This window comes from Pan troglodytes, chromosome 11, assembly GCF_028858775.2.
Source record: "Pan troglodytes isolate AG18354 chromosome 11, NHGRI_mPanTro3-v2.0_pri, whole genome shotgun sequence".
NCBI lineage: Eukaryota > Metazoa > Chordata > Mammalia > Primates > Hominidae > Pan > Pan troglodytes.
In genome coordinates this window covers 39622493-39646088 of record NC_072409.2, presented here as the reverse complement: position 1 = coordinate 39646088, position 23596 = coordinate 39622493, and the positions used below count along the sequence as shown (strand labels likewise).

Below are 23596 nucleotides of genomic sequence, written 5' to 3'. Positions count from 1 at the left end.
TCTCGGCTCACTGCAACCTCCGCCTCCCAGGTTCAAGTGATTCTCGTGCCTCAGTCTCCTGAGCAGCTGGGATTACAGGCTCCTGCCACCATGCCCAGCTAACTTTTGTATTTTTAATAGAGACAAGGTTTCAACATGTTGTCCAGGCTGGTCTCGAAATAATGACCTAAGGTAATCTGACTGCCTCAGCCTCCCAAAGTGCTGGGATTATAGGGTGAGCCACTGCGCCTGGCTATCTATCAGGAATTATATCAGAAGTAGCAGAAACCTGTAAAACAGTGATTGAATCAAATTGAGGTTTTATTTTTCTTAGGTAAGAGGAAGTTCAGATTTAGGCATTTCTAGGCTGATACAATGTCTCTGTGGTGCTGAGGGATGGAGGCTCCTTCTATCTTTCCACACGGCCTTGTTTAGTGTCTTCCTGTGACCTGTGGTTGTAAGACGGCTGCCTCCTCTCACCCCTCCAAGCATTGAGCCTGTCTTCATTCAAGGAGACGGGAAACCTGCCAGCTGAGTCTGTCTTCTGTTAAAGAGCTTTCCTGGGGGCTCCACCAGTGATGTCTATTTACATCTCTGCATCAGTCAGTTATTGCCAGGGTAATGCTCTGTAACAACCACTCCCAAATTCAGGCTCGGCTCATCTGAGCAGTAGTCCAGACTTGGATCGGCTGGCCTTGGCTCTAAGAGCACTAGTTCTGGGATCTAGAATTTGCTGGGATCCGAGCAAGCAGTGATTACCTGGGTGGGTTCTTCTAATGGTGAATCATGAAAAGAAGGAAATCAAACTATGCAAGCAAATAAAAGGTTTCTGCTTATTCCTTCCACTAACATTCCAAAGGAAGTCATGTTACTAAGCTCAGCATCAACGGGTAAGTACTTACACTCTATTCACAATGGAGAGGAGAAGAATGCATATTTGTGGAGGAATAATCCACATTAACACAATCTCACTGTCCAGCCATGTATGTTGCCTCTTAGCTGCAAAGGAGGTTAAGTGTGGCTTTTTTTTTTTAAGTCGGAGTCTCACTCTGTCACCCAGGCTGGAGTGCAGTGGTGGGATCTCAGCTCACTGCAGCCTCCTCCTCCCAGGTTCAAGCAATTCTCCTGCCTCAGCCTCCCGAGTAGCTGGGATTACAGGTGCCCACCACCACACCAGGCTAATTTTTGTATTTTTAGTAGAGACAGGGTCCACCCTTGGACTGCCCTCCCCCCACCCCCTCCGCCCCACCAACAGAAGGGGTCAGGTCTCAAACTCCTGACCTTGTGATTCGCCCACCTTGGCCTCCCAAAGTGCTGGGATTACAGGCTTGAGCCACCATGCCCGGTCAAGTGTGGCTTTTCTAGTTGGCACATTGCCATCCTAAACAAATGCAAGGTTTTGATAGTAAGGAAGTAGAGGAGAGTGGATGTTGGCTAGGCACACTTTGCCAGGACTTTTTACAATAGTCATGGGCCAGGAGTTTCCAGGCAAAAATTAATGAAGATAGGGATCACACTGGCTTACAGTAACACTGGAGAAGCTTATTATCCTTGTGAAGACACAGAGACAGGCAATGCCACATCTCAAACATATCCCAGATTTACATGGGCCACTGAGTTCCTTTCTCCCATTGCAACATTTCACAAACTTTCCCCCATTTTGGTGTCCTCCCAAGTACTGTCCCTCATTTTGGCACCTCTCCTAGTACTGTCAGAGGTGCAACGACATGATGGGCATGGGGAGGTTACCAGGAGAGGTGGAAGAGTCATCAATGTCATCCCCATTTGGAGTTGCTTGTCCTTACGTCTTCTCGGGAGATGCTAGCCTGTGTCAGTCCTAGCACATGCCCATCAGCCCTGAAGGAATCTGGCTCTGTCACATGTCCTGGTCCCAGGGCCCAGCATCAATCTCTTTCATTTGTAGCATCAGTGCTTCAAATCACTATCAAATATATTCAGGTCCTGACATCAATTAAGGGACAGGAAGGTGCAAAGCAATCTAAGACAAGAAGTGAGAGCTGGTGTTGAAAGAAGGAGGCTAGGGCGTTGCTAACTTCAGGATCACAAGGACTGTTCCACTGCCTAATCCTAAAGAGCAAAGAAAGCAAGAGACTTTCACTAGATCAAACTTGCAGTTCCTGAAGCAGGGAGTCCAGAATGGTTTCCAAAGTCTGCATCATTATTGTCTTCTTCAGCTTCTCACTCACCACCTACACACTGGCAATTCCAGATCCCTCTCCAGCATGGGTCTCTCCCTACCCGACTGCCTGCTGACCATCTCCTCTGCTTGCACCACAGAGCCTGCAAACACAACACCTTCTAATCTGGACTCATCATCTTGTCCTCCACTAACCTACTATTCTTTCTCTCGTGCTGCCCACAAAGCTGAAAAAATCTGGTCTATCTCACTGGCATCTATTTCTTTCCCTTTGTCCTAGCAAGAGCCTGAGTATTTCTTTGGGGTCCACTCCTTTGCCTCTTAGTCCCTACAGTTTCTATGGCTCCACCAAAGCTTAAGGGGTGGAGCTCATGGATTAGGTCTAAGTCAATTACCAAGCCATAGCGATTGGCTGGAGGTGAGCATGTGACCAAAGCTGGTCCAATCAGGGCAAATCTCAGACTATTCATGGGAATGCTGGGACACAAGCTCTTGTGTGTTTTTGTTGAATTTAAACCTGGTGGGATGTAGTTCAGAGAGGTGCTGGCAGCCATCTTGAAAAGATATGGGACGAGCTGTCAAGAATGGAGTCAGCACAAAGTACTTGAGTTGGGAGATGGGGGGAGGAAATGCTGATCATATGACCCTCATACTGTTCAGTTATATGAACACTGCACTCCTCTTCCCTTTTTTTAAAGGTCAGTTTGACTAGTTTTTCAGACATTTTCAACCAAAAGTGTTCTGCTACACCCTTCTCACTGTAGGACTACACCACTGATTCAGCCAGTTAAGCCAGAAACCTGGGACCCACCTGTCGACTCACTCCCCACGTCTAAGGAATACCAAAAAGCTCTCGATCCTTTAGGCAGTCCCCTCCCTGCCATCCCCACTGCTATTGCCTCTGTTCGGGCCTGTGTCCTCTTTTGCCTGAGCCATGGCCAGTGACCATCAAGTGGCCTCCTCTTCAAACTTGCCGTTTCAATCTCTCCTCCTCCCCATCCAGCAGCGTAGCCTTTCTAAGAGCAAACCTAACCATGGTACAGTGCCTTATCACCTCCCAAGCTCCGCTGGCAGGTCCTCCTTGACCTGGCCCCTGACTGAGGCTGTGGTCTCACCTCCTGCCACCTCTCACCCCCTGGAAGAAGATGCCTGTTCCGCCTGCACATCCCTGAATGGACGAGGCTGTCTCACACCTCCACTGGAAGACATGATCTTCCTATCTTTTCTTCCAAGAACATTCTTCCTCAACCTCTGATGTCCAGTGCAATCAACTCTGTGTAGCCTTCTCTGACCACCCTGCTGTAGTTGTTTATTCCTGCCTTCCTCAACACTGTTCCTTGTCTTACCTTTATCATAGCAGTTGATCCGGTTTGTGAGGGAGGGCTTCTAGAAGGCGGGTGTGATGCGTCTGGTCATTACTGTAGCATTTGCCACAAGGCCTGGCCCAGGGGTGGTCATCCAGTGTCTGCTGGCCAGCTGAGTGAATGATTGATTGAATGAATGAAGGAAGGAAAGAGCAGATTAGACTAGGGAACATCATCCTCTGACTGCTTTTGCTGCTGGGAGGGAAGGCCTTTGGCTTGGAAGGAAGTTGTAGTGAATGGGAAAGGGGAAAGAACTACCAAAACATATTGTGAGGTCACAGTCAAACGGAACTCTGGCTGGCTCACACCTGTAATCCCAGCACTTTGGGAGGCCGAGGCGGGTGGATCACTTGAACTCACAGAGTTCAAGACCAGCCTGGCCAACATGGCGAAACTCCATCTCTACTAAAAAGACAAAAATTAGCCAGGCGTGATGGTGGGTGCCTATAATCCCAGCTCCCAGGGAGGCTGAGGCAGGAGAATCACTTGAACTTGGGAGGTGGAGGCTGCAGTGAGCCAAGGTCGCGCCACTACACTCCAGCCTGGATGACAGAGTGAGACTCTGCCTCAAAACAAAACAAACAAACAAAAAACAAAAACAAAGTGAACTCTGTGGAGGACTTTTCTTTACTCTGTAGATACATCTTGAGCCGAGTACAGACTGCTCTGGTGGCACAGAGGCGAGCTATCTAGACAGAATCAGGTGCTCGTGAGTGTCAATTCCACCCAGCTCTGCCACTTACTACCAGTATGACTTTGAGCAACTCATTTCCCTTATCTGAGCCTCAGTTTCCCTTTTGGCCTATCAGTTATAGTCCCTGACCTGCCTGCCTTGTAGAGCTGTTGTATGGATCAAAGAAAAAGGGGCTTTCTAGACCCAGGAGTGCTCTTCGAAGGGAGGCCAGGACGCCCAACAGTGACTCACGATCTCAACTCTTCTCATGTTCACCACTCCCACTGTGTTGTGAGGTCTCCCAGATCTAGGGAATCCATGGTCCTTATGGATTACAAGTGTGAATGGACAAGCTTGGATACCTCTGAGCACACATTCCAAGCTGCCTTTTTTTTTTTTTTTTTTTTGAGACGGAGTTTCGCTCTTGTTGCCCAGGCTGGAGTGCAATGGCGCGATCTCAACTCACTGCAACCTCTACCTCCTGGGTTCAAGCGATTCTCCTGCTTCAACGTCCCTAGTAGCTGAAACTACATGTGCCCACCACCATGCCCGGCTAATTTTTTGTATTTTAGTAGAGACAGGGTTTCACCATGTTGGTCAGACTGGTTTCGAACTGTGACCTCAGGTGATCCACCTGCCTCGGCCTCCCAAAGTGCTGGGATTATAGGCGTGAGCCATCACACTTCCATGCTGCATTCTTTTGATGGCTGCTGACAAAAACTCAACTCCAGCTGTAAGCAAAAATGGAATTTATTGGCACACAGAACTAAGAAGTCAGGGACTTCAGGCACAGCTGGATCCAGGATTCCAACAATATCTATCCTAGGGCTTTTTTTTTTTCTCTGCTTCCTTCTGCTGGCTTCATTCTGAGGCAAGCCTTCCTTACTCCCTGAAGGGACTCCAGGAAGCTCCAGGCTTCTGTCATTCTTACAGCTAGCAATCTCAATATTTTCAGTGAAAGTTCAGGTATTGAGTTTTGCTAGATTCTCTTGGATCAAGGGCCTATCTCTGATGTACCACTGTGGAGAGGGGCACTAGAGGGACCTGAATTCCATGCCCACCTTTGGAGCAGGGATGGACATAGCACTACCTGAACTAGGCATGGGGAGAAGTGGCTCAGTGAAGCAGGAAAGAGAAGATGCATGCCAATCAGGCAATAGCAACTGTCATCAGTTGCCAGTGGCCCGGGCAGAGTGGGTGTTAAATTGTGAGGTCAGCATATCTTGTGTCTGGGGCCCCTTCCTCCTTCTGGGTGCCATCTCCCACCCCTGTGCCATCAGCTGGGAGTGGCACAGAATTACTCAGATGAGCTGGGCCCACAGAGCCAGAGGAATCTGTGGGTCTGGGAAGGCAGCCAGGAGGTCAGGCCTCCTAAGCTTGGGGTGGAAGGAGCCTGCCAAGTCTTGGACTCCCTCCTTGCCCCAGCGCCTCCCTGCCTGGCTGCAGCTAGATCCCTGGAGGCAGACAAGCTCGGAGGGCAAGGGTGAGGGGGTGCACTGATAGAAAGAGGAGTGACGGGACTCAGGAGGCCTGAGGTTAGGCTGGGTGAGCTCTGGCTCACTGGGAAGCCATCTCTGCCTTAGATTTACCTCACAGGTGTGCCACCTGAGCACAAGGCCCCATGCCTAGACGGGCCCCATGCTTGGTATAATGCTCTACTGTTACCATCTTGAAATTCTTCATAGTTTTTGAAATAGATGCCTCCAGTTTTCATTTTGCACAACCCCCAAAAGTTATGTAGCCAATCTTGGTCTCAGTCTCCCCATCCATGTCAAGAAAGTGATGGACTAAAGGACCAGAGGAGCTTGGAGGTGACTTCCCACTGACAGCAGAAGCAGGTGGTCCTCCAGGGGAGCTTCTCTGGGCTCACAAGTGGTTATTTCCCCTGAGAAGGTCACCCAAAACTGCCCCATGTTGCCACCTCCTTTCTCCTCTTCCAGCTCCTGTACTTTGAGGGGTGGAAAGAGCTAGAGCTGCGATCAGCACCCAGGACTCAGGGAGCACTGGACTTCCCATCATCACTCACCCATCTGGCTTAACGCCCCCCCACTCCATCTGGCACCATGCTACTCATAGTGTGGGTCATGGACCAGCAGCCCTGGCATTCCCTTGGAGCGTGTTAGAAATGCAGACTCTCAGGCCCCACTCAGACCTACTGAAGCAGAATCTGCATTTTAACAAGCTCCTGGGTGATTCTCAGGCTCATTAAGGTCTGAGAAGTTCTGATGAAGGCTCATTAAGGCTCCCTCCAGGGCATGCCTTGGGCCTCAGGACTGGGCAGGACAGCATTGCGGGGTGGATAAAGGCACAGAGCTGGAGAAGTGCAGGGTTTCCACATTTGCTCCAGCTGCCATGACAAGTACTCCAGGCTGGGTGGCTTAAACAACAGAAACTGATTTTCTTGCAATTCTGGAGGCAAGAATTCCCAGATCAAGGTGTGCCCTGGGATGGCTTCCTCTGAGGCCTCTCTCCGTGGCTTGTAGGTGGCCGCCTTCTGTCTCTGTGTTCACATGGCATTCACTCTGTGCTTCTCTGTGTCTTAATCTCCTCTTCTTATGAGGACACCACCCATCAGATTGGGTTAGGGTACCCCAATGAACTCACTCAAACTTAATGACCTCTTTAAAGACCATGTATCCAAATACAGCCACATTCTGAGGTACTGTGGGTTAGGACATCAATGTATGAATTCAGGGAGGGACGTGATTCAGCCCATGGCACGGGTGTGCACAGGAGGGGCACAAAATGGAAGTCATCAAGCGCTCACTATGTGCCAGGCTTGGAGCCAGGTGCTCTGCTTATTTTTTTCACTTAATCCCCAAACAGCCCTGAGAGGTACAAAGGGAGCCACAAACACTGTTGAGGTCCCTCTGTGTGCCAGGCACTGGGCTAGGCACACACATACATCATGGCACGGCTTCCCCACAGAGTCTGCTCCTCATCACACTCACAGGTGTGGAACCTGAGACCCAGTGAGGAAAGAGAGGATGCTCCAGGTCATTCAGGGATGGGGCCAGGACTCAGGTGTTTGTGGTCCATTTTCACCCCTCCTTGTCTACCTCCTTGCCTTGCTGCTTGGGAACAGTGGTTTACAAGTCATTCTGCATTGCCATCAAATAAACTAGAGGGTCTTTTTTTTTTCTTTTTTGAGATGGAGTCTCACTCTATTGCCCAGGCTGGAGGGCAATGGCGCAATCTTGGCTCAGTGAAAACTCCGTCTCCCGAGTTCAAGCGATTCTCCTGCCTCAGCCTCCCAAGTAGTTGGGATTATAGGCATGCACCACCACACTTGGCTAATTTTTGTATTTTCAGTAGAGATGGGCTTTCACCATGTTGGTCAGGCTGGTCTTGAACTCCTGACCTCAGGTGATCCACCCGCCTTGACCTCCCAAAGTGCTGGGATTACAGGTGTGAGCCATGGTGCCTGGCCATTAGAGGGTCTCTAATTGTAGAAGACAAAAAGAAGTGGTGAAAAACAAAAAGACACCTGCTGGCTGGTGGGGTGTCCTGGAGAAAGGCCACACCCATACCAGGCTGGTGTGTGATGAATGTGAAACCCCTGGACCCTTTGCAGATGGGGTTCTGGAGATACTCCAGCCTCAGCAAGGGGAGGAGCATATGCTCCAAGCTTGCCAAGTGGGTGGTTCCTGCGGTTGGATTTTGGGGCACACTCTGCTCTGGGGAGTGGAGCTCACAGAGCCATTTTCAGTCCCGGTAAGCCCCCAGTTTCCTTCTGCCACTCTGAGCTCTCTTTACCTATTCTTCATCATCAGGACATCTGTGCGTCTACACTGGCAGTCATGGGATTTTTTTGTTTGTTTGTTTGTTTTGAGACAGAGTCTCACTCTGTCACCCAGGCTGGAGTGCACTGGTGCTATCTTGGCCCACTGCAACCTCTGCCTCCCAGGTGCAAGTGATTCTCCTGGCTCAGCCTCTCGAGTAGCTAGGATTACAGGTGCATGCCACCACACCTGGCTAATTTTTGTATTTTTTTTTTTACTAGAGATGGGGTTTCACCATGTTAGCCAGGCTAGTCTCGAACTCCTGGCCTCAAGTGATCCATCCACCTCTGCCTCCCAAAGTGCTAGGATTATAAGCATGAGCCATGGCGCCCGGCCTGGTCATGGGATTTTAAAGCAGGCAGGGGCCCTGGAAGGACCCAGTGGGCCAGTCCATTGACCCTGGTTTGAGTCACAAACTCCTTGGAGAACCTCAAGGGAGCCATGGCCCCTGTCACTAGGAGAGCACACCTGTGTGCACACACACATAGACACACCTGACCATTCTCAGCTGCAGGAGCCTCCAGGTGCAAGATTCTGCCTTAGAAGGCTCTACAGCACCTCCGCCCTTGGTGAACACCCTGGGGGATGAGTTCTTACTTTCTGCCGTGCCTGCCCGGGGCTTTGGTGCACCACCCCGGTTACCTCTTTTTATTGGAGCCAACTCTGCCTCCCAGTGGCTTCTTTCCATGGGTCATTGTTCTGCTCCTCAGAGCCACCTGGAATGAGGTCACCATGTCCTCTCTGTGACACAGATGAGAAGCTAAGGATCTACATCCCCTGGAGTTCGCCCCTCTCCATGGTGTTCAGCTGTGGCTCTTTCTTCACAGGGCGGGCATCCAGACCCTTCCCAGCCTGTCTTGGCCCCAGGCCCATTCCTGTTTCTCAGTGTTCTCATTAAGGGCTGGCCCCCAAAACACAGAATTCCAGGTGCAGTCTGGCCAGCCCAAGGAGAGCAGATCGCTCATCCCATTTGTTCTGGATGTTGGCCCCCATTAATGTAGCTCTGGAGACAAACATAACACAGCAGATACACTGAGCTGGGGGTCAACTCAGACTCCCAGATTGTCTCCCTGTAAACAGCTGTGCAGTCACATCTCCCCTTTCCTCTTTGTAGTATTTGTGAGGTTTTAGATGGAAATCCCAGTTTATACCAGATATTTGGTTTTCAATCATGCTCCTTTACTGCTCATAGTGCCCTCAGCCAAAGGCATTTCCACCCTGAGCTTCAGTTTCCTCACAGGTTTGTTGGGATGGTGAAATGTATAAGGTCAATGTTGGGGCTTGGAAGGGTGTTCTCTTTCTGTGTGTTGTTGTTTTGGAAAAGATTTCTGGTTGTTTCCAAAATCCATTTCATCCCTTTTACATGGAAATAAAACTTTCACCTTGGTGTGCAGACGCTCAGCATGAGACCATAATTCCCAGCCTGTCTTGCGCTAGATGGAAGGACTGGGCAAGCAGTGTGCAATAGTCCCTGCTTATCCACACTTCCCACAGTTTCTGTTACCCAAAGTCCAGAACGGTAAGTGATTTGGGGAGAGAGAGAGAGAGAGAGAGAGAGAGAGAGCGAGAGAGAGCGCGAGAGAGAGAGAGACAGAGAGAGAGAGAGAGAGAGGGAAGTCACATTCACATATTTTTTATTACTGTGTATTATTATAATTGTTCTATTTTATTAGTTACATTGCTGGTCTTTCACGGTGCCTCATTTATAAATTAAACTTTATCATAGGTATGTATGTACAGGAAAAACATAGTGTATATAGGTTTGGTACTATCTGCAGTTTCAGGCATTCACAGATAAGAGGGACTCTTGTACTCAATTTCCAGTTGTGCCTTTGAAGAGAGGAGTGTGTCCTCTTTCGTTACCCACTCCGTGGATGGAGCATGGATGTGTGGGGCGCTATCTGGGATACCTGGATGAGTACAGCCCCTTGGGATGGCAGAGCAATAAGACAGAAGCAGCCTGGGCCCCTGATGACTTCAAAGAGCTGCCTCAGCCTCCTCAGAAAGACTTTCTTTCTTTTTTTCTTTTTTTTTTTGAGATGGAGTCTCTTTGTGTCACCCAGGCTGGAGTGCAGTGGTGCAGTCTCGGCTCACTGGAACCTCCGCCTCCCAAGTTCAAGCAATTCTCCTGCCTCAGCCTCCAGAGTAGCTGGGATTACAGGTGCGCATCACCACGCCCGGCTACTTTTTGTATTTTTGATAGAGACGAGGTTTCACCATGTTGGTCAGTCTGCTGTCAAACTCCTGACCTCATGATCCGCCCTCCTCGGCCTCCCAAAGTGCTAGGATTTCAGGCATGAGCCACCGCATCTGGCCAGAAGGACTTTCATGTGAGTGAGAGATGAACTCCTATTCTGCATAAGCCGTGTTATGTGTGTTGCTCAGCTGAGCCTTGTCACAGCCTAATCAATGAGTTTTTTTGAGGCATTTTATTTAGAAGAGGCAGATACAGGCTCAGATCAATAGGGAAGAAGAGAGGGACTTGCAAATACTCTAAAGAAGCCAATTTTTTTTCTTTACTTCTGCTTCTTTCCTTCCCTCCTGCCATTTCTCCCCTCTCCTTCTATCCAAACCTTGAACGCTTATTGAGTTCATTTTCTGTACCAGGCACTGTGGATACAGAGATGATTAAGACACACTGTCTGCTGTAGACTAGCAAGGGAGACAGAGGGCATGTAGACATGCCCTCAAGTCCATGTGACAAGATCACCATGGAGGGGTTTACAGGGTGATGGGTGGACTCAAAGAAGCAGCCACCTCTTTTGCTTGGAAAGGTGGGAGGGAGGGAGTCAGAGGATTACGTCTTGAGTTGATCCATGTGGGCTGCATAGAGGTTCTCCAGAAAGAAAAGAGAGGGAACAGCATTCCAAGCAGAGGAAATAGCTTGTGCAAAGTACTAGAAGTGTGCAGGAGCATTGAGTGCGAAGAGCTGTGGGCCCTTTGTGGTGGGAGTGAGGGTTGGAAGACAGCTGATCAGGGACTTGCTTTGCGGCAAACTGCCCTGCCAGAAGTCAGCTCCCTTCTGAGGAGTGCTGAGCATGGAAGAAACAACGGCTTTGCAAACAAACACCTCATGTATTTATTTCCTCTGTTTTCCTCACATCTCTCATCTTTTCCCCTGAATGAGATGCCTCCTGGTTTCACTTAATTTCCACAGGAAACTGGAAGGAGCCACATCTGTCTAAATTCTCCCTAACTCACTCCAGATTTTCAGGGTCAGAATATGGCCGCTGAGAGTCAGGGTCTCTGTGGGGTCAGAGGTGACAGCCCCAGAATTGGGGTCTTGCGCCGAGCCCCTCATGGCAGGGGAGGCCAGGCATCAGTTCCCTGCACAATACAGATGTTCAGCAAGGATTTTGTTGGGAGCATAATCGGCGGCCAAGGCAGCCCCTGGAGAGGGGAATGTGGGCCTCGTTCCCATGGGCTTCTGCCCAACGTTCCTTCGTTCCTGAGTTTTATGTTCCTGGGAGAGGCTGGAGGCCGAGCAATGCTCCAGCTCCACAGCAGCTGCCCCCTCCTCGGAAAGGCAACAACCTCTTTCCTCACATGGCCTTGGGACGTTGGACACCCAGCTCGGGGACATTGTTTTGTTCACAGCTGCATTCTCATGGCATTTATTCAGGGGACACTTTCTCTTCTGCCACCCACAAGGAGGCAGCTTGGAGCAGAAGGAGCAGAGCTGAGCCTCCAGGGATGGAGGTCTGTTCCTGGAGAGAGTGGCTCCCTCTCTTTGAGGCTCAGTTTCCTCATCTGTAAAACAGAGCAGGCTGGCCCAGGTGGCATCTAAGGTGATGTGTGAACAGCTGTGGACTTTGGAGTCATGCAGACTTGTGTTCTGCCTCAGCCAGTTGGCAGCTGTGTGGCCGTGGGGAGGTCCTGAACCTCCCCAGCTGCGGTGTTCTGTCCTCATCTGTGCATGGAGGACATGGGATCAGGTCATCTTGAAGGGCCTCGAGGGCTTAGTGATGAGGCCAGGAGAGCCCACTCTCGACAACGATGCTGAGGAAAAGCATTTTGTGTTCTCCCTCTTGGCAAAATATTTATAATTCTATGCCTGTTGGAACCAAGCAAGGTCAGCACAAAAGAATTGGCCCTCCACTATCCTAAGAAAACTAAAGCAGGAACAGTAGAGCAAATACCACATGCTCTCACTTGTAAGTGGGAGCTAAACATCAAGGACACGTGGCCCTGAGGAGGGGAACAACAGGCACAGGAGCCTACTTGAAGGTAGTGGATGGGAGGAGGGTGAGTTGGGTGCTATGCTCATTGTCTTGGTGGCAAAATAATCTGTACAGCAACCCTCTGTGACACTCAATTTACCTATATAACAAACCTGCATATATACCCCTGACCCTAAAATAAAAGTTAACAAAATAAATAAGTAAAACAAAACATATGGGAGCCCGAGGCGGGTGGATCACCTGAGGTCGGGAGTTTGAGACCAGCCTGGCTAACATGGTGAAACCCCATCTCTACTAAAAATACAAAAATAGTCGGGTGTGGTGGCACGCACCTGTAATCCCAGCTACTTGGGAGGCTGAGGCGGGAGAATTGCTTGAACTCGAGAGGCAAGGTTGCAGTGAACCAAGATCATGCCACTGCACTCCAGCCTGGGCAACGGAGCAAGACTCCATCTCAAAAAAAATAATAATTTTTTTAACAAAAGAAGAGGCATCCATGATTTACCCTTCCTCCCACCCCTTGCCACCAGTCTGCACAGATCAGTGGACTGTTTTTTCCAAAGCATAACTGGATGACTCGTTGGGTTGTCCTCTTCCTGCACACCACCTTACTGTGTCCTCTCACTCACCCTGACCCCTTTCAGACCCTTCAGCAGTCCAAACTACAGCCTCTTCTGGAGCTTGCATTGTCCAAGGGTGACAAGAAGCAGCCCCAATGGGTGAGGATGGGAGGGCGGGGTGGGGGTTTAGCTCCTCCAGCATCTTCATGTGCGTCTCCCAAACCCTCCATCTCAGAAATTCAGGGTGCTATTGGTGTGTGATGATGTTGAGCCATCCAGGTCCCCCGTTCAAGGTGCTGGCAGTCCCCTGTGCCTGCTGCACTCCCGCCCTCCCCACCCACTGCTCCTGCTGGCTGCCTCCCCTCTTTCAGATCTTGGTGTCCTGTCACTCTCCATCCTGATGCCTTGTCTGTCCCCCATCTCATCTTTCAGAGCCCCGGGGGCTTTTTCTTTGGAGAACTCATCATATTTGTAGTTATACATGGGTCTCGTCCTCTCCCATTTGATGCCTGGCTCTTGCAATGGATTATAAATGCCAGGAGGGCAGAGGCCATGCTGGCCTTACCGTATTCCCATTGCCTCACATAGTGCCTGGGAAATAGTTGGCTCTGGACAAATCGTTGTTGAATGACTGAAGAAATGATTCACCCAGTGAATCTAGAATTTGGTGGCAATGTGAGCGCAACAGGAAGGCAAGTGGCCGCAAATCATGTTGTACTAGTTACAGACTTTGGCACTAACATGGTGGGCACTCAAATCCTAGTGGTGACCCTGGGGACTCCAGGAGGGCAGGCTATTTTCCCTCTCAGCCCCACAGAGGAGAGTGTCTCAAGAAAGAGAAGGTGTTCACCTGTGTTGAGATGTTCCTGAAAGGCCAAGGAAGAAAAGGACTGAGGTATGTCTATTGGACTCAGTCACAGGAGGTCACGGTGACCTTGACAAGAACAGTTTAAAGGACTGGGGAGTCGGAAACCAGACTGCAGGGGAGGGAACAGGAGTCAAGGAAGTGGGAATTGTGAGTAGAAATTACTCACGGAGACTATTTCTAGACACTAGACCAGGAATGGGAGGAGAGATGTCATTAGCTGTTTCTTACCAAGAAGGATCACATCAAAATTCATTTGGAAAATTTTTGGAATAATAAAAATGATTCATCTACTAGATGGCCAGCAAAATAAGATGCCTCAACCCCTAGTCCTACTTCTCACCAAAAACTAGACTATGAGAATTGAAGGGACCTCAAAGGCCAGAGGATTCCAACACAGCCCTCTCATTCCATAGACAAGGTGCCTGAGGCCCAGAGAGGGTCAGGGATGTGCCCAAGGTCACACAGCAGATGAGGGGGAAAGACAGGTTTTGAAGCAGGCTCCTGTATGCTCAGCCCATGGCTTTTTTCCCATATTCCATGTCTTTCTTTCCCCTGTCCTTTCTAAACAGTCGTTATTGACTCCAGGAAATGGGAAAGATAGTTATTTTTAGTTTATTCAAAATGAGTAAAATGGGTAATGTTTTTTTTTCTCCCCAATATATCAGATCCAAAATATGTCTTATGTAAGAGCTAACTGGGATGAGAAATGGTCGCACAGTGAGAACAAAGATTTCTTTGACTATTAAAAGTTCCAGAGTGAACCCTAAACTGGCCCAAATAACTGGGCTCAGCTCTCCTTGCCTAGCTGACAGAAGAAGGTTGGGCAGGGCTGTGTGTGTCTGTACATGTGCAAGTGTGTGTGTACAAGTGAGCACATGTGTGTGTATAACAGGCTCCCTCTGTGGGGTGATTTCTAGAGCACCAAGACAAGCACCCTGAATCTGAACTTCTTTGATACTATTTATCATCATCATCATCATCATCATCATCATGAGTAATTCTACTAACATATGTATAAAATTTACCATCTTAATTATTTTAAGTGTATACTTCAGTGTGTTAAGTACACACATGTTGTTTGTTGTGCAACCATTACCACCATCCAGAATTTTCCAGAAATCTTTTTATCTTGCAAAACTGAAACTCTGTACCCATGAAACTACAGCTTCCCATTCCTTCCTCCAAGGCCCTGGAAATCACCATTCTAATTTCTGACTCTATGAATCTGACTTCTCTAGAGACCTCCTGTAAGTGGAATCATATGATGTTTATTCTTGTGTGACTGGCTCGTTTCACTCTCAGGACTTCTTTCAGTGTGTGCTCCTCGTGCCCCCAACACCCCATGAGACACCCTCATTTCAATACCTCTTTGAGTGTTTCCTTGTGCCCCCAACTGCCCATGAGACACCCTCCTTTCAGCACCTCTTTGAGTGTGATCCTCGTGCTCCCAACCCTCCATGAGACAACCTCCTTTCAGTACCGCTTTGAGTGTGATCCTTGTGTCCCCAATACCCCATGAGACATCCTCTCCTTTGGCAGAGGATTTGATCCTTGGTTGAAGAGTGGCAAGCAACCCTGGGAAGGAAGCATTTCAAGCTTTATTGGCACTTTTTCTTTAGTGCCAGTCAATGGATAATTCCTTGAGAGCAGGTTTTGATAGGGTAGGGGTGACCCTAGTTGAAAGCCCTGATTGATTATGGGTGGGAAGAGGGAGAGACCTGATGACAGAGAAAAAAAATTGTTCTGCCTGGAAAAATGTTGCTGGGATCATTATAAGTGAATCCACGAAATAGCAATTAGTTTTATAACAAGTCACTTCTGACATTTATGTCCCTAGGTGTGTTGACCTCATGTTATGCTCTGACTTGATTCCTTGGGGAGTCATAAATTAAGTGTCCTCAAAGGACTGCTAGCAATAATCATAATAATCCTCTTGTATTTTGGTTGCATTCTACACTTTGGGACACACTTTCATTTATATTATTTTATTTGATCAAAATGACAACAATGTGTGCTCGTTAGAATATGACTTATCATCTTCATTTTTCAGGTGAGGAAGCCGAAGTTCAGTGGGTGGAAGGGACCTGCTCAGGCTTGTACAATCACTTGTTGGTATCACTGGATTGAGAACCCAAGTCTTTAGCCCAGGCCTTTTTCCACTGTTCCACATTTTGCTGGAGTTTTCTCCCCTCTACCTCTCATTTGACCTCAGACTCAATCCTTCTCCAAGAATAACGCGTCACTATGCAGATGCTCAAATTAGAAACCCCAGAGTTGTCCTTGACATTCCCTTGCTCCAGTTTCATATCCAGTCTTCAATTAAGCCCTGTCGTTTTTAATTCCTGAATATGTTTTCAATACTCCCGCTTCTCTACAAGTCTGGACCGGCAGCGTCCAGGCCTTTTTCTCTTACCTGGAGTTAATCCTTTAGACTGTCATGATGCCGTTTCTGTTCTTCTCTTCCTCTGTTATTTCCCGGGAAATGTGGATTTGAACAAGGTTAGACGAGTTTTCATATTGTAGAATTTCTCAGACCTTCTGATCTGCTAAGAATGGTCACGGTGACTTGCCAAAGTAAGGTGTTGTGTGTTTGCCATACCCTAAAATTACTTGATCTTTCCTGGACCCCTGCGGTTTATCTCTACCCTCTCCCCCATCCATTTTCCACGCTGAAGCCGCATACACCTCTGCTAACTGCAAAACTGCCCTCCCCATCCCTCCCCATGCTCCTCCTACCCCTCTGGCCTTCCAGTCCCTCTGACATGTGGTAAGATACACATGCCCTGCCAGGGTCCCCTCTGCCTGACTTCTCTATCACCAGCTGTGGCAGTGTCGGTTGCTGGTGCTCACAGCTGTCTCCTCTGGGAGCCACCTTACCAGGGAGGCCACATTCCCTGGAGCTCCAGAAGCATCTCATAACCAATATCTGACATGGTGCTTGCAGTGCCTTTTACTTATTTCTCTTTCTCTTTATTTTCCAATAGCTGGGACTACAGGTGTATACAACCATGCCCAGCTAATTTTTTTTTTTTTTTTTTAGAGACAGGGTCTAGCTATGTTTCCCAGGCTGGTCTTGGACTCCTGGCATATTAGTCTGTTTTCACACTGCTGTAAATAACTACCTGAGGGTGAGTAATTTATAAAGAGAAGAGTTTTAATTGACTCACAGTTCTGCATGGCTAGGGAGGCCTCAGGAAACTTACAATCATGGCAGAAGGTGAAGGGAAAGCAAGGTATATTTTACATAGTGGCAGAAGAGAGAGACAGAGAGAGAGCAAGTGGGGGAGGTGACGCACTTTAAAACCATCATTTCTCATGAGAACTCACTCACTCTCATGAGAACATCATGGGGGAAACTGCCCCCATGATCCAATCATCTCCCACCAGGCCCCTCCTCTGACACGTGAGGATTACAAGTCGAGATGAGATTTGGTGGGGGACACAGAGCCAAACCATTATCACCTGGCTTCAAGTAATGCTCCTGCCTCAGCCTCCTGAGTTGTTGGCGTGAGTCACTGCTCCCAGCCCAAGATTTATCGTTGTTAAAAGGTCATCATGCTGGTGAGGAGATCAGAACCCAGGCATTCTGATACACAGCTGGTAGGAAAATAAGTTAGTACCACCATTTGAATATGGCCCTTTGGGGCAGAGAGTTTGTCTCTGTGTTCACCCCTGGATCTCCAGTGCCCAGAACCATGCCTGGCACTTGGGCACTCAATTAAAATTTGTTGAATGAATGTAAGACAATTTGACAATACATCATGAAGCTTAAGTTTTCATATCCCATTGTTTAGTAATTCCACTTCCTAAGGAAACTCTTAAAAATTAGAACAAAGATATTTGTATAAGGACATTCCTCACATTCATTTTTACACTCATAAAACTGGAATCAACCTAAGTGTCCACAGGATGGTGACTAGCTTAATTACGGCACATCCACACTGAGAAATCTGATATAATTGATAAAAATAACATATTCAAAGAATATTGGGCATATAGGATTATGCTATTGATCAATACTAAGTGAAAACAATTTAAAACTCTATATACAGTATAATCTTAATTTTGGGGGGAAAAAACCCAAATCACACTTGTTAATAGTGGGTTGCAGTGATTTTACTTATTTCTTGTTCTCTTTATTTGCCAAAATGCCCGCAATGAATATGTGTTGCTTTTGTAGTCAGAGAAAAAAAGCTTTGAAAAGGAAAGCATAGTTTATAACAAAATTGTGAGCAGCCAGGAAAAATGGGAATAACTTGTAATAGTATTTTTCCCACTAATACTTCATAATAGATCATTTTATGGTAGGTTAAAGAACATACCTCCTTATTAAATTGGCCTGGCTTTGTTTGGACAACAATGAGGATTAGATTTCATGAGACACTGCGTTGTTTTCATGCTCTTAGTGTATATTTTTCCATGACTTGGAAAATCTTAAAATACTGGCTCCACTTAAAAAAAAAAAAAGTTTCACAACTCCTTTGACTGGAATTGATTTCTCCTGTGGCTCCAGGGTCTGTAAAAGGCATCAGGATGCCACAAGGCATTGACCTTTATTCTTTGCCTCGGTCAGAGAATTTCCCTATGACTGGCTCAAGGTTTCCAAGAGGAAGGCAATTAAATGACCTAGCACAATTGCATGGATCCTCGGCCCTGGGCTTATCTTGATTAGGAGGAAGTGGCTATCTAGTTGTTCCAAATTTAGAGCATAGAAAAGAGCTGGATGTCTGAGACTATCACACAGAGAAAGCCTTAACCCACTGGGGCTTTTGCCCTACTCACCACTTCCCTGATATCTGGTTGTGTCCATCTTGACGCAGAGCACAGGGACCTTTGGGTTACAATTTTCCCCTTCCCAGCAAGTCTGTCCTAGCTTCAAAGTCCACTGAGAGGCTCCTTTCTGTGCTAAGATTGAAAAGATGCTGGGCACATACCTCCTGAGAGATTTCGTGGCTTATGCTAAAGGTTCTGTCATCTCTAAGACTGAGTTCAGAATCCTGAGGCTGGTGGTCAAGACCCTTCACCATCTGGCCCCCTGCTGCCCCTCTCCCATTGTTCATCTCTACTACAGTGACAGAGAAGTGTTTATGAGAGCGAACTCCAGGGACTAGAAACAGATGTTGTCCCTGCCACCAGGAAGCTTACGGAATAGTAGGAAGGTAGAAATTCAGCACACGGAGGGGAGTACATTCGCAGCCCGGCAGAGATCTGGCCTTAAAGACCAGATTGGCTTCTTCCTAGTTGTATGATTTTGGACAAATTATTTTATACCTCTCTGTCTTTGCCATCTCATCTGTTAGAGGGGGATATTAATATTACTAATAATACCAAATTCATAAGATGTTTGTGAGCTTTACATTATTTGATATGTGTGAAGCACTCAGTACAATGTCCGCTATATACCTTTGTCCCTCAGTATCCATAGGGCATTGGTTCCAGGACCCCTCCAAGGATACCAAACTTTAAGGATGCTTAAGTCCCTGGTATAAAATGGTGTAATATTTGCATAGAACATGTGCACATCCCCCAGATACTTTAAATCATCTCTAGATTGCTTATAATAGCAAACACAATGTAAATGCTATGTAAACAGTTGTTATACTATATTGTTTAGGAAATAATGACAAGGAAAAGAGTCTGTACATGTTCAGTACAGAAGACACCATCCATTTTCCCCCCGAATAATATTTTCAATCCACAGTTGGTTGAATTCACAGATGCAGAACCTGTAATATGGAGGGCCGGCTGTACTCAGTGCTTAGTACATGTTAACTCTTAGAGAAAATTCATTCACTTAGAGAAAATTTGCTGAGCTCTGACTAGGTGCTGGGCACTGTGCCAGATGCTGTAAATTCCAAAGGGGATAATGCACAGTCCCTGGCGTCATTCCAAAAAAAACCCGTATTTTAGTGATGGAGCTGCAAATGGGAATGGACCAAGGTAGCATAGCTCCAGGCACCTTGTTCCAGAAACTCTGGTCTCCTCTCTTTTCCAAATGTGCCATGCACTTTCATGTTCTGTGCTGTTGTTCCTTTTCTCTAAAAAGCTTTCCCTTTTCCTCAGCCACTGAAACATTCAAGATCTGGCTTATGGTGTGTCATCAACACCATGAAGCCTTCCCTGACCCCCAAACCAGAATCATGGACTCTCCTGTGTCTCCATCGTGCTTTGTATAAACTCTCTGCCTCTCATCTTCCCCTCAGCCAGGGCTGGTCATTAGAGGAACATCTCCCAATAGGCTGGAAGCTCTTTGAAGGCAAGTTTTATGCTTCACTTATTTCCATGTCCCAGTGTCCAGCACAGGGCCAGGCACATTGTAGATGTTTAGGAAGTGTTTGTTGATTGAATGAATGAATGAAAGCACATCTCACATCATAGAATAAATTGCTGCACTGATAGTGAGGAGAGATGCTTCCTTTCCAGCATAATATTCTACGAGACCACAGAATTTGCTCTGCAAATAGTTGGGTTCCTTCTACTTATTCCATCTGCTGCTGTGAACAAGGCTAAGTTTACTTAATCATAGGTAAGTTGGAGAAAGTGCCTGCCCAAGGGGTCTGTCCTGAGCATGGCTTTCCAACTGTAATATTGTCAGGAGCATCCTGAAAGGGTTAAGGCCCTTGCCTTGGTGCTGGTCTTGTGCCAGTCCATTTGATGTTCACAGTGTAGAGATTATTTAACTGGAAATGGAAGCCAGTATTAAGGCCAATATTGCAACAGAAATAATTGAATGTAAAAACCACATGTGCTTTGGGGACTGGGACACAGAAATTTAATTTTAGTTTCCTCACTTATTTGTTGGGTGATGTAGGAAGGCTCTTTCCTCTCTCTGAACCTCATCCATTAAATGGGGATCATAGGAGGCTGGAGTTGGGGAGGTTGGACTGATCAATCTGTAAGTTCCTTCCGGCTGTGATATGCCCTGTCTGTCACTTCTATGATATCAGATAAACGAAAGGCCAACTGAAACAAATTGCTGGAAAGTGATGTGGAGGGAGTTCTGGGAGAGGATCCCAGTCCTCATGAGGTCAAGCTCATAGTTTAGGAACCAAAAGCTCAGAAATGCTCTGAAACCACAGACGATCAAATCCACCCACTGGAGATTCAGCACATATTTGCTCAAAATTGCAAACTAAAAGCAGACATTTTTGAGTTGTTTGGAGGATGCATGGCTAGACCTAACCTGGGTGGTGAGTGTACAGGGCAGTTCATGCAAATGGGAGAGACCCTGTCTGCTGTCTGGGACCTGCATCCTATTGGCGGGAAGGGCGTTCCTGGCCCGCCCACCCTGGCCATCAGGACATAAAGATTTCTTGCTTGGGTCTTGCTCAGGTACTGTGCTTTAAGAACCTGAATGTTCTTTTGACTCACTATTTTATAGAGACAACAGCAGGGTCAGTTGAGAAGAATTGAAACCCACTCTCAGAAGTGACTTGCAGCCCATACTTTTTTGAAAAAAATTGAGAGGTAATTCACACACCATAAAATTTGCCCTGTTCGAGTATCTAATTCAAGGGTTTTTAGTATATTCCCAAAGTTCTGCAATCATCTCTGCTGTCTAATTCCTGAATAGTCTCATCACTCCAAAACATGTATTGAGGCCAGGGGCGGTGGCTCACGCCTGTAAGCCCAGCACTTTGGGAGGCCGAGGTGGGTGGATCACGAGGTCAGGAGTTTGAGACCAGCCTAGCCAATATGGTGAAACCCTGTCTACTAAAAATACACACACACACGCACACACCCACAAAAGCTGGGAGTGGTGGTACACACCTGTAGTCCCAGCTGCTCAGGAGGCTGAGGCAGGAGAATCAGTTGAACGCGGGAGGCAGAGGTTGCAGTGAGCCGAGATTGCGCCACTGCACTCCAGCCTTGGCGACAGAGCAAGACTCCGTCTCAAAAAAACAATATATATATATACCTTGTGTATGTTAGCAGTCACTTCCTACTCCCCTCTCCCCTGTGCCCTTGGCAACCACTTTTGTCTCTGTGGATTTGCTTATTCTGGACTTTTCATATAAATGGAATCATACAACATGTGGCCTCCTGGGTCTGGCTTCTTTCATTTTGCATAATTTGTTCATTTGTGCTGACTATATATTTTTCTGAACAATTAAAAATTACAGGCTCCTGCAGCACAGTGCAGCTGCCACCTGGCCCAACCAGCTTCTTGGACCGTGGCCAACCTGAGTGCCCCTTCATAACCATCAAGCCAGACAGTGTGCAGCATGGCCTGGCTGGCAAGATCATGAAGTGCTTTGAGCAGATGAGATTCCACCTCGTGGCCATGAAGTTCCTCTGGGCCTCTGAGAACATCTGAAGCCGCACTACTTTCACTGGAAAGACTGCCCATTCTTCCCGAGGCCGGCAAAATACAGAAACTCAGGGCCTGTCTTAGCCATGGTCTGGGAGGGGCTGAATGCGGTGAAGACAGGCCGAGTGATGCTTGGGGAGACCAATCCAGTGGATTCTAAGCCACACACCATTTGCAGGGACTTCTGTATTCAGGTGGGCTGATGCATCATTCATGGCAATGGCTCAGTAGTAAGTGCTGAAAAAGAAATCAGCCGGGCTGGGCATGGTGGCTCACACCTGTAATCCCAGCACTTTGGGAGGCCAAGGAGGGTGGATCACGAGGTCAGGAGATCGAGACCATCCTAGCTAACACGGTGAAATCCCGTCTCTATTAAAAATACAAAAAATTAGCTGGGCGTAGTGGTGGGTGCCTATAGTCCCAGCTACTCGGGAGGCTGAGGCAGGAGAATGGCATGAACCCGGGAGGCAGAGGTTGCAGTGAGCCGAGATTGTGCCACTGCACTCCAGCCTGGGTGACAGAGCGAGACTCAGTCTCAAAAAAAAACCAAAGATGTCAGCTTATGGTTGAAACAACAGATGCTGGAGTGGATGTGGAGAAATAGGAATGCTTTTACACTGTTGGTGGGAGTGTAAATTAGTTCAACCATTGTGGAAGACAGTGTGGTGATTCCTCAATGATCTAGAATGAGAAATACCATTTGACCCAGCAATCCCATTACTGGGTATATACCCAAAGGATTATAAATCATTTTACTATAAAGACACATGCACACGTATGTTTATTGTGGCACTGTTCACAATAGCGAAGACTTGGAACCAACCCAAATGCCCATCAATGATAGACTGGATAAAGAAAATGTGGCACATATACACCATGGAATACTATGCAGCCATAAAAAATGATGAGTTCATGTCCTTTGCAGGGACATGGATGAAGCTGGAAACCATCATTCTCAGCAAACTAACACAAGAACAGAAAACCGAACACTGCATGTTCTCACTCATAAGTGGGAGTTGAACAATGAGAACACATGGACACGGAGGGGAACATCACACACTGGGGCCTTTCGGGGGCTGGGGGGCTAGGGAATGGATAGCATTAGGGGAAATACCTAATGTAGATGATGGGTTTATAGGTGCAGCAAACCACCATGGCAGGTAGCATGGCACCTATATAACAAACCTGCATGTTCTGCACATGTATCCCAGAACTTAAAGTATATATATATTTTAAAAACCCAACCAACCAAACAAAAACAACAACAAAAAAGAAATTAGCCTATGGTTTAAGCCCAAAGAACCAGTTGACTACAGATCTTGTGCTTATGACTGGGTCTATGCATGATAGGTGGACACAGTAGCAGTCTCTTTCAAGAACTGCTTGGAGTGTCCTTGGACATAGCTCTTCATTCCACTGACTTAGAAGCAGAAGCAACAGAATCGATCATTCTTTTCTAGAGCATATTTACCCATAAAGCCATGGAAACTAGAAAAAAAAGTGTATATGCCTATCAACCTTCCAATAGCATACATGTGAGCTTGGTGTGATCTACCAACCCCTACTTAGTAGAACGAATAAAGGGCTGGGCTAGTCTAGCTAGGTCTGTTCCAGGTCCTCTCTTCTTCATTAGTCCAGTTCAATTTTGGCCTTTTAAGAAAGATGCAGACCTTTAAAATTAAGAATAAAATCTTTGATAGTTTCATTTTTTTGTTCCATC

General features: G+C 47.3%; 1 long non-coding RNA gene and 1 pseudogene across 2 annotated transcripts; one reads left to right on the top strand and one right to left on the bottom strand.

Annotated features, from left to right (window-relative positions):
- Positions 1–282: 282 nt before the first annotated feature.
- Positions 283–3779, bottom strand: LOC107976737 (uncharacterized). 2 transcript variants are annotated; one of them, XR_008537155.1, is made up of 2 exons: positions 3484–3779; positions 283–2067 (listed from the first exon to the last, which is right to left on the bottom strand). It is a non-coding gene; the product is annotated as an uncharacterized LOC107976737 (long non-coding RNA). The 2 variants fall into 2 exon arrangements; XR_001720924.2 differs by having other exon boundaries at positions 283–752.
- A 5614-nt stretch (positions 3780–9393) lies between these two features.
- Positions 9394–23223, top strand: LOC100611070 (nucleoside diphosphate kinase B-like; annotated as a pseudogene).
- Positions 23224–23596: the final 373 nt, after the last annotated feature.